Source organism: Equus quagga, unplaced genomic scaffold (assembly GCF_021613505.1).
Source record: "Equus quagga isolate Etosha38 unplaced genomic scaffold, UCLA_HA_Equagga_1.0 HiC_scaffold_4431_RagTag, whole genome shotgun sequence".
Classification (NCBI taxonomy): Eukaryota; Metazoa; Chordata; class Mammalia; order Perissodactyla; family Equidae; genus Equus; species Equus quagga.
Genome location: NW_025793799.1, coordinates 1 through 10,755, shown reverse-complemented (window position 1 = coordinate 10,755; position 10,755 = coordinate 1). Strand labels below are relative to the sequence as shown.

At 51.1% G+C, this 10,755-nt stretch overlaps 1 long non-coding RNA gene across 1 annotated transcript; it reads right to left on the bottom strand.

Moving 5' to 3' along the window:
• Positions 1-3,299: 3,299 nt before the first annotated feature.
• On the bottom strand, positions 3,300-7,733 carry LOC124232304 (uncharacterized). The gene is made up of 2 exons (XR_006886813.1): positions 5,355-7,733; positions 3,300-4,049 (listed from the first exon to the last, which is right to left on the bottom strand). It is a non-coding gene; the product is annotated as an uncharacterized LOC124232304 (long non-coding RNA).
• Between the last annotated feature and the right edge of the window lie 3,022 nt (positions 7,734-10,755).

The window sequence follows — 10,755 nt, the reverse complement described above, 5'->3', positions numbered from 1 at the left end:
CAGGGGAGAAGGTCCCAGGGAGATGTCCTGGCAAAAAGGGTGAGTGGATAAGGCCAAGGGGAGAGGTTCCCCTATGTGGCTGAGCATAGGGACACAGTGGGAGCCTCAGCTGCTCCTACATCAGACCTCCCAGATTGTGTCCCCAGGGCTCAGTTTCTGGCCCAGCCCAGGCCTGCCCTCATGGCTGAATGGAGGCTCACCGATGGCGTCCATGAGGCCCCGGACTTCTCGGGCAGCAATGGTGCTCTCACTCTCTAGAGATTTTTCCTTCTTGTTTTTTTCCTTTTCCCTGAGGCACACACAGAGGAAAACAATAAACCTCCAGCCCCCTCACTCCCCCAGGGCAGCTCTGGCACCGGGGGAGTCTCCAGAGGGACCCTGGGCATTGGCAATAGCCCAGCCCACCTGATTCCCGAGAGCCCCCAGGCTATGGCTGTCTCTCAACCAACACTGCCCAGGTGTCTGCTGCCAGCAGATACTATGGTCCCTAGAGGAGAAGCCGGGGCTGCCTCAGGGAGCTTGCTTCTGCTCTGGCGGCAAACCAAGTGTGGATGTGAGCAGGAGCCATTTTCCCCATGTGGAAACTGAGGACCAGAAGGGGCGTGAGCAGCCCGGGAAAGCCAGACCAGTGCTAAGCATTCGGTATGCTCCTTATTTGCTCCTTCAGCCACCCATCCTATGAGGCAGCTGGGGTCACCCCATTGTCTAGGACAGGGGAAGGGGGCTTGGAGAAGTCACAGTACAAAGCAGAGTAGGGCCTCCCAGACCCACACGTGATGCCAAGGTGCACGGTCCATGGGGTTTGGGTGTGGAAGGAGAGAGTTGGGATCCCAAACTATCTCAGCAGGGAGGACCAGGGTGGGTGAGCATGAGCGTAGCTTTGGAGGAAAAATCCCTGAATGCACCATCTGCAGAGCAAGCACCGCAGAAACGCAGCAGTTCTCAGAGACGCCTGCCATTCCTGGGGGCCCCCAGGCGCGCAGCCCTTTCCAGACATGTTCTTATGTAGTGCTCGCTGCAGACCTGGCAGCAAGGAAGACCGCAGGGCCCGGGCTGCAGTTGATGGGCCCAGGCTGGCTCTCCAGACATGGGGCTTCAGCCTTGTCAACCAAATGTCCCTGGACTAAGAGGCAGTCCCACTGGAGCCCAGGTGCCCGGACCACGGGAGCTGCTGTCGGCTCTGGCTTCTCGGCCACTTGCTCTGGGGACATGGGGGCTTGGCTTATGCTAGTGGTGATCCATCCCTGCCCTGGGCTCCTCTTCTTCCACCCAGAGGCCCCACCCTGCTTGAATTAATGCGCAAGTTGACTGCCTTTGGCTGGCCAAGTTCAAGAGGGGACAAGGTACCCCAGAGAGACACCGATGCTGATTAGTGACCTTAGTCATTTTGAGGGTGGCAGGGCCTGGCAGGTTACAAACACATCTGTGTTCCTGCCACAGGCCATAGGGAGCTATGTTCTGGATCTGTGTCCAGCACAGAGCTGGCCTTGTCTGTCTGTCCCAGGAAGCCAGCACAGCACAATGCCAGAACCCTCCATGAGAAGTGCCTTTCCCAAAACACTGTGCTGTGGGTGCCAAGAGCTCCTGGCTGATGCTGTCCCAGATGCTAAACCCTGGGGAAGAGGGGACTCTCGGGAGGCACAGAGAGATGTCGGTAGACCAGGGGCCTGAATGAGAACAGGTCAGCTGAGAGGAGGCTGGGACTCTTGTGGGAGCCAGAGCCACAGTCAGGCTGTGAGACCGTCCTCCTGGGCAGTGGGGTAGCATGGACAGGCCCCAGCTGTCCGTGCCTCTGGATCCCTGCATTGGGCATCAGGGACATGGACTGGAGAACGCTGACCTCCAGTCTGGGCTAGGGTGGCCAGTGGGTTTTCCCACCTGTAGGTAGTTAAGGGCACTGAAGGTCAGAGTCTCAGGGGAGCTTTCCCTGGGAAAAGTCAAAGGGCAGGGCAGGGCAGAGACCTTTACCCAGCATGGGGTCAATCCCTGCCCCAAAGGAGGAGGAAGGGTGGGAAAAGCAGGCAGAGGAGGACTGACTCCCCATCCCAGAGTCCTGGACCAGAGAGGGGTTCCTGGCTTGTGTGGGATGTGCAGAGCTGAAGGGAAGCCCAGCTCCAGCTACATTCTCCCAGGCGCTCCGAAGGATGGGACCCCTCATTTTTCTTTCCTTTCCTTTTTCCCCACTTGAGGAGTCTGAGCTCAGGGAGCTGAAATGGCATGCTCAGGAGTCTCAAGTTCAACTTCTAAACTTGGAAGTCAGAAGGAACTCCTCATCTCTCTGCCCCACCCCATCTGCCCCATCTCAGGGAAGGGTGCCTCCGCTCTGCACCTGAGCGCTCAGACCAGAGACCCAGGACCCTCAGGAGCCCTCTCCTCCCACCTAATCTGTCACCCAGTCCCGTGGCTTCTGCCTCCAAAATACACCTGAACTCCTCACTCTCCCTCTGCAGCCCCCAAGCTCACATGGACTGCGGTGGCCTCCTTGCTGGCCTCCCTGCCTCCATGCAGCTCCCACATCCCACACACAGCAGCCTGAAGGCCTTGAAAGCGCGGATCAGCTGTTCACTTCAATAAAGTCTGAAATACTGCCTGTGGCCTGCAAGCCTCTCCTCGCCTCATCTGCCGCCCCTCTCCCCAAGCCCACCGACTCTTCAGCCTTCTGGGAGTGGACCAAGCCTGTCCCGCCTCTGAGCCTCGCCCCATGCTTCCTTTCCCTCATCCTCTGGTCTCAGCTGAGGCCCCTCCTCAGAGAGCTTCCCTGACTTCTGTCCCACCGCCCCGCCCTTTGCATCAGAGCCTTTCCATCTTTGCGGGGACGTGCTTATTTATTTACTGTCAAGGCCTCAAGTTCCAGGAGGGTGGGATCCCCTGCCCGGTGCTGGCCCTAGGTGCTCAGTCAATAGCCACTGGTGGGGAGGGGAGGACGGGAGGGAGAAGCAGACGATCCTGTGTGGTCCTGCATGGTCAGTGTATGACCTCCCTCTTTCAGGGGAGGACACTGGGACTTCATTCCTACCTGGCACTCAGCTTGTGTGAGCTCTTTCTGAGTTTTTGAAGACTCTGATGCACCCCCAGTGTGTGGGGATGTGGCCTCGACAGTAGGACCTACCTGTAGAGAACAGGGTTTTCCGTGACCCAGTCACTGGGTAGGCTGTGCACCCACTTCCACTGCTGAGGAGAGATCATCCCCCCTTCTGGAATATCCACCTTCTTTATTATTCCCCCACATGCCCAGCTGGGTGAGCAGTGTAGGATAGGTTGCCAAGAGACCAAAGAAAAGACCTGGAGACGGTGAATGAGACATATGGGTTTACTGGGGAGTTACTTACAGGGAAGGTCCAGTGGTGGCCGGCTGGACAGCAATGTGCACCCGCTACCACCCCCTGAGAGAAGCTTGCTTAAGTAGGCAGAGGAACAAAGGCTGTGTGCTTGCCACGGGGGACTGTCCTTGTATGACCTGCATTCCAAGGACCTGAGCACCCCTGCCCCAGAGCGCCTCTGTGTTCCCTCTGACCACGAGGGTCTTGGTGCTAACTCTCCCACGAGAAAGCAGCTGGGGTGGCCAAGCCCAGGAATGTTATCATCATGAGTGCTAGCATGCAGCCCAGACAAGGAGCCTCAAGGACACATGGTTTTAAAGGGGCATGCTGGCTAGTGCCCCTACACTCCACCCACCATGTGTCAGAATGGCCCTTACAATCTCATCGCACCAGTCTTCTGCAGTTCCCCTTGAGCCGGACACAGAGAGGAGCACTGTAGCCAGAAACTACAACAGCAATAGAAAGCATAACATGAAAATAAAAGAAGTAGTAAAAAAGCAAGGACAGCAAAGAAAACATGTCACAGGTGGAGGGGAGTAGGAATGGGAAAGTGGGCGGCACTCCTCCGCTCTCATGCGGCTCTCCAGTCAGAGGCGTTGGCAGCTTGGAGATGCCATGGTAACCCTGCCGTTGAAGGCACGCAGCTCGCTGCATGCCCAGCAGGTGGAGCGGTTTTGTATGCCAGCACCAGTCTGTGTCCATGCAGTGGAAAGGCTGGCTGACATTGTCCTAAGGATGAAAAGGAAGATGTTTAGAGGGGACTAGAACAGGGAGGTCATGACCATCCAACAAGGCACACCAGAGGGAAAGGATGAAAGTGCCTTGGGGAATTGGAGGTGTTACTGTGATATTCTGTTAGGTTTTTTAAATTAATTTTTGTATTGAGGTTATAATAGTTTACAAAATTGTGAAATTTCAGTTGTACATTATTATTTGTCAGTCACCATATAGGTGCGCCCCTTCATCCTTTGTGCCCACCCCCAACTTTCCTTCCCCCTGGTAAGCACTAAACAGTTCTCTTTGTCTGTGTGTTTATCTTCCACATATGAGTGAAATCATATAGTGTTTGTCTTTGGCTTATTTTGCTTAACATAATACCCTCCAGGTCCATCCATGTTGTTGACTTTGTCTTTTTTATGGCTGAGTAGTGTTCCATTGTATATATATAGACCACATCTTCTTTATCCAATCATCAGTGGATGGGCACTTGGGTTGCTTCCACGTCTTGGCTATCGTGAATAATGCTGCAATTAACACAGGGGGGCATAAGTCTCTTTGTATCGTTGATTTTGAGTTCTTTGGATAAATATCCAGTAGTGGGATAGCTGGGTCTTATGGTAATTCTATTTTTAATTTTCTGAGAAATGACCATACTGTTTTCCACAATGGCTGCACCAGTTTGCATTCTCACCAGCAGTGTATGAGGGTTCCCTTTCCTCCACAACCTCTCTGACATTTGTTATGTTTTGTCTCGGTGATTATAGCCATTCTAACAGGTGTAAGGTGATATCTTAGTGTAGTTTTGATTTGCATTCCCCTGATGATTAGTGATGTTGAGCATCTTTTCATGTGCCTATTGGCCATCTGTATGTGATATCTTGTTTTAAGCCTGTCCCCTAAGGGGTTAAGAGACAGGGGCCCCACCTCCTAGTCCCAGGGCCAAGTGGCCATGTGGGTCCCAGTAGGGAGTTCTGTGGCAGAGGGAAAAGCAAGTTGTTCTGAGTGCCCATCTGTGGTTGTAGTTTCTTTCTTTGATTAGCCCTTGTCTGTAGATGTCACATCAGGTCCTTGTGTCAACATCTGGTATGTACTGTGTTGAGTGCATCTCATGATCATTTAGTTGATATATTGCAGTTGCCAGGTATCTTGTCTAGTGGGCTAGGGTCCTGTCTTCCGTCCTCAATTGTTGTTTCAGCAAGCCATTCATTTGTTCCACCAGCTCCATGGTCATGGGGCAGTTTGGCAGGTGAAAATGCAAAGGTATGTCGATTTGATCAGCCCACGCCTGTACCTGGTGGCCAGTAAAATGCATACCTTGGTCACCATTGATGTCCATGGGAACACTGTAGGCAGCACAGAGGTGTCCCCAGGCCTCTCATGGTGGTCTTCTGTGTGGCCCTCTTGCTGGGATATGTCTGTAGCAGTCCTGTAGCTGTGTCCGCACTAGTTAGGGCATGCCTACAGCCATCAGAAAGAGGCAACAGCCCTGTGGAGTCCATCTGCCGGCGTTGAGCAGGCTGGTTGCTTCTGGCAATTTGGCCTGTGTCCTGAGGAATGGCCCAGGGTCTCTGTAAGGAATAAGAAGGGCACACCTGACAGACCTGCACCGTAGTAGCATAGCGCAGCGGGAGGCCCCAGTCCTTGGCGACAGCCCACAGGGTCCTTTGTCCTTTGTGTCCGGTCTTCCTGTGTAGCCACCCTGCCACTCTTTTGGCTGGCACTTCTTCCAGGAGACAAATCTGAGCTGACTCATCTGCTTGTTGGTTTCCTGGTGGTGTTGTCACCTGGTGTGCAGACACATGGTACACTGTTATTGTCATTCCCAAGACCTGATGCCAGATGTCATCCCAGAGCTCTGCCCCTGACAATGGGTGACCATTAATAGTCCACTTTTGTCATGCCCATTAGGCCATCCACAGGGTGAGCCCTGTATAGACTACCTGACTGTCCATGCACAGACATATTGGACCGGGCTCACAAGTCAACACCATCCAGGTGGCCCTCAGTTCAGCCCGTTGACTACTGTATCCAGAGCCAGGGTCCAACCACATGCTGCTGGTTGAAGGCTGGATGGTCCCCGCTGTCCACTGGGGGGGGGGTGGTTACCCCTTGCGGAGCCATCCGTCTACCAGGCCTCTGCTGGGATTGGTCCTCCTCCTTCCTGTACATTTGGCAGGGTTTCAGGCATGGGCACCTCATCTAACGGGCTTGTTTCTTCTGTGGTGTGTGTTACTGGCCCCAGGAGGGCATGTAGTTCTGCACTGAGGGGACTACTGGTGAGGGTCCCTCGGTGTTGTAAGTATGCACGCCACTTTGCCAATGTCTGTGTTTGGGCTGTTCCTGAGTGGGGCTTTTGGAAAGCATCCCTCAGCCACCTTGCAATGGGCAGATGACCGGCAGGGAATGGGTTATGGGCTCCACCTGCTGGAGGACGAGGTAAGCAGCACACAATTGTTCCAGGGCGCTATACTGGTTTTCAGCCCCTTTCCACAATTGGGACCAGAAGCCGAGGGGCACTGGTTTATTGCTTTGCCTCTGCCAGAGACCCCATCCGAACCCCTCTGGGTGACTGGAAACATCCAGTTCACACAGCTGTCCTTGTGTTAAAACACCCAAGGGCTGGATTTGTTTTACTGTCATTTAGGCTTGGGAGAAGGCCTCCTGCTTGGTGGTCCCCTAGTCCCAGATGATACCCTTTGGCACCAACTTTTAAAGAGGATGGACAGCCTGTGTCTTATCTATAACAGTAGCAGGAACCGCTTTTGTCTTACCCGACCAGATAACACCAAGTGTTTGACAGATAACCCAGACCCTTGTACTTTATTGTCGTTTACTACCCATTCTCGTTGGCATAGGTGGGCGGCAAGGGAGAGAGACGCTTCTTGAAGGTCTGAAAAAGACTCAGAGGTTAATATGACACCATCAATGTAATGAAACAAGGTAACCTCAGGGGGTTTTGTCCACCGGGCGGTGCTCCAGAAGCATGGCAGCAGAGTGAGGTGAGAAGTGATGGAAGTCATTGTGCTCATTTTCACCCCTGACAGCAAAATGCTCCTGTGGACCAGTACATTGTTATTTCCTCTTGTGGCTTCTGGTCCCGTGATACCTGAACCACCTGCACAGCGCTGCAGGCATGGGTCAAGGTCCTTTGGCCCTCCGTCCAGTCGAGGGGGCTAGGGCGTTCCCAGGCTGTCACTGTGGGCACTGTTAAAGCCACCAGAACAGTGTTTGGCTGTTTATCACTTTTTTCCCCTGAGGGGTGCTTGCCGCTCCCTGGGGCCATGGCAGCCGCACTGCAGACACTCTCTGAGCTTTGCTCAACCTCAGTCGTGTCACCAGAGAGCAGGGAGGGGCAGGGAGTCACGGCCACCTGCTGCTCAGGACTCAGCGTCCCGCTTCACTCAGCCTCCCTGCCAGCGCTGGGGTGCTGGACCACGCACTCACCGCGCTCTTCCTGTCCCCCACAGGCACTTTCCGCCCAAGGCCTGACGAGTCCCTGGCCTGCCCTCCCTCCCGTGCACACACTGGAGCCAGCGGCTCTGCCTGTGACTGCTTTACTCTTGATATTGAAACTCATTTATTTTAATCTCAACCAACTTGACCATACACCAAACTCCTCAGGATTTTACTTCCACAAACCTTCTGTCACTTGTTTTTAAAATTCAGAATTTTTTCCACGCCTTCTTCTCTTTTTATTCTTTTGTAGTAGCTTAGGACAAATTTATCTTTCTTAAAAAAACAAACAAAAATATCTCTGTTCTTTATACCTTTTTTACTGAAAACATACATTTTACTTGCCTTGTTTAGAGACTTTTTAGAAATATGTGTTTTCTCATAGAAAATTCCTCAGCGGGTACAAAACATATTTATCAATAAACTCAAGCATCTTTTACTTTCTTGGAAATAAGAAACCAGAGGCAGACAAATCTATGTTTAGTAATCAATTTCTAATATTTTATCTTGTTTGGTAAATGACCTAGATACTCAATGAATCTTGATCATTTAACTTAATTTACCAAAACTCTAAAGTTTCAAGTTACCAAAAAGATTTTGGAAGCTGTTTTTCAAGCATCTATACCATAAAACATAATTATTGTACCTGAAAACTCTTACCCATTTTTACCTAAATCATTTGTTCCCAACAATTATGTTTAGATTACTCACAAAAACTTTGTGTGACATAAAAGCAATTAGCCATCATCTTGGTTTTTTTTAAGTACATACACCATAACACGTAATTATTTTAAAAGTCCCCCCCAAATTGTTATCTTTTTCACATCTATTTAGTTCACCTGTTCCCCAATTCCACCAGTTCTGCAGCAGTGTAATCTCTCATGGTGGATGCATGTTCCCAACGGGTGGAGGCAGGTCCCTGGGATCCACCCCCGAGGGAGGGGCTGTTCAGACCTCTATCTTCTCATCAGATTCCCGGAGGTGTGTTGACAGAGCCTCGGTAGTTTTGGCTTCAACCAGCCATGTGTTCCTTTCTAATTTTAATTTCTCTTGTAGCTGTCTCACCTTTGCCTTAGCTTCCATTTCAGCTAGTCTTGCTAAGTGAACAGCGGCAAGGAGGGGCCATCCCACCACAGCAGTTACCTCCCAGGCTTCTGGTTTCTTTCTCTCAACATTTATCATGCCCAGGACTTCTCCTGCCTTCATTGCCAGCCATTCTACAGTGGAGAGGGGCTACTCCACAGCTGTAGCAATGGCCTGGGCTTCTCTCATGCCCAGTACTTTCCCCTAGGCCCTTCGGCATTTTGGGGGCACCCCTGTACTCACACAGTGGGCCCCATCCATCAAGGATGGTGACAACTGGCCCCCACAGGGAGGACACCAGCCAACCCAGTATTACCCCTACGGATTTCTCCTTCCCATCCCCGAAAGTCTCAGCACTCACTCAGTTTTCTTTGGTCTCCTGGCTGGCTCACCAAGTGTTCCGCCACACACCCAGCTGGGTGAGCAGTGTGGGATAGGTTGCTGAGAGACCAAAGAAAAGACTCAGAGACAGCAAATGAGACATATGGGTTTATTGGGAGTTACTTACAGGATAGGTCCAGTGGCGGCTGGCTGGACAGACAATGTGCACCCACTGCTGCCCTCTGAGAGGAGCTGGCTTAAGTATGCAGAGGAACAAAGGCTGAGTGCTTGCCAAGGGGACTGTTCCTGCGTGACCTGCATTCTAAGGACCAGAACCCCCCAGCCCTGGAGGGCCTCGGGGTTTCCTCAGACTTCGAGAGTCTTGGTGCTATCTCTCCCACGAGAAAGCAACTGGGTTAGCCAAGCCCAGGGCTGTTACCACCATGAGTGTTGGCATGTAGCCCAGACAAGGAGCCTCAGGGACACAGAGTTTAGAGGGCATGTAAGCTAGTGCCCCTACATTCATCAAGGGCTTCCTGCCATTCTTCGGGGTCATGGAACACTCCAGAGCCCACTTCCTGGTGGCCGCCAGGGAGCGGACCAGCTGCACCTGAATCCACGGAAGATGTGGGTTGGGGGGGGGTCAGAGCTGCAGGCTCCCTGCACCCTGAGGCTGACTGTGCAGTCTCAGAAGGTCACGTGGGGACCACGAGCAGGAAGGCGCTTTGCAGGGAGGCCTTCAACCCCAGGGCACACCCCCCGCGGGAGGGCTCTCCAGCCCAGAACAGTCATTCAGCTGCTCCCAGGAAGGCATCTTTTAAGAAATTTTAATGAAGACCAAGATGCTCATTCAGGCATTTTTTATAATCACAAGGAATTGTAAAAATGGAACTGTCCAATAACAGGGGACTGGTTGAGTAAACATGGTATGTCCCTTCAGTGGAATGTCAGGCATTTACTAAAAATGAGGCTTGGGAAGGATTTTTTTAGGACTTGGGAAAATGCTTATGATATGATATACCATCAAGCATATCAATTAAAAGCATAGAATAGAAATTATAACTAAAATTATACAGTATGAGCTCAAAATTTAAAATGTATAGAAAAACGACTGGAAGAAAATCTGCCAAATGTTAAGCATGGTGTGTTGCTTCCAGGAAGCAGGTTCACGTGAGTAATCAGTTTCTTTGGTCTCTTTATGCTTTTATAATTTCCAAGCCTTCTACAGAGAGCACTATTTAGGGCTCAAAGTAGGAAGGAAAGTCCCTTTTAAATAAGCAGCACGGAATTTCAAAGGAAGGGTTTGAGTGTGTGTTTCTTTTAAGACATAATTTTGTCTGTGCAGTTCTTTACAGACAACAAGGCCATTCCAACAACCTATATGGTTGTCAAGAGGGCGTCACTTTAATACATTACGGGAAGTCCCAGGCAGCCACCAAATGTGGAGAAGTACATGAACGCCCAGTGACACGAGATACTGTTAACAGGGGAAAAGCAGGTTTCAAAACACGAGTATAGAATCAAACTCAGCTTTAAATAGAAAAATTAGAAATGCCTTAATGCATAGGAAAAAGACCCAAGGTATCCGATGTTTAATTCTGGCTATTTCTGAGTAATTTTAATTTAATTTAATTTAAAATTTTAATTTAAATTGTCTAACTTTCAAGAATAGGCATTCTAATTTTGTATTCCTACATTTTAAGAACCAGTAAGAATTATTTTTAAAATCAAAGCAATTTCAAAGCCCTATTTCATTAGAGTCCCAGGTAAGGGGCCTTCAGAGGGAGGGAAGTTTGGGGAGCAGAGGGAAGCGGGAAGCAGGAAGAGGGGGACAGAGGGGCAGGCCTACCTCAGCCTC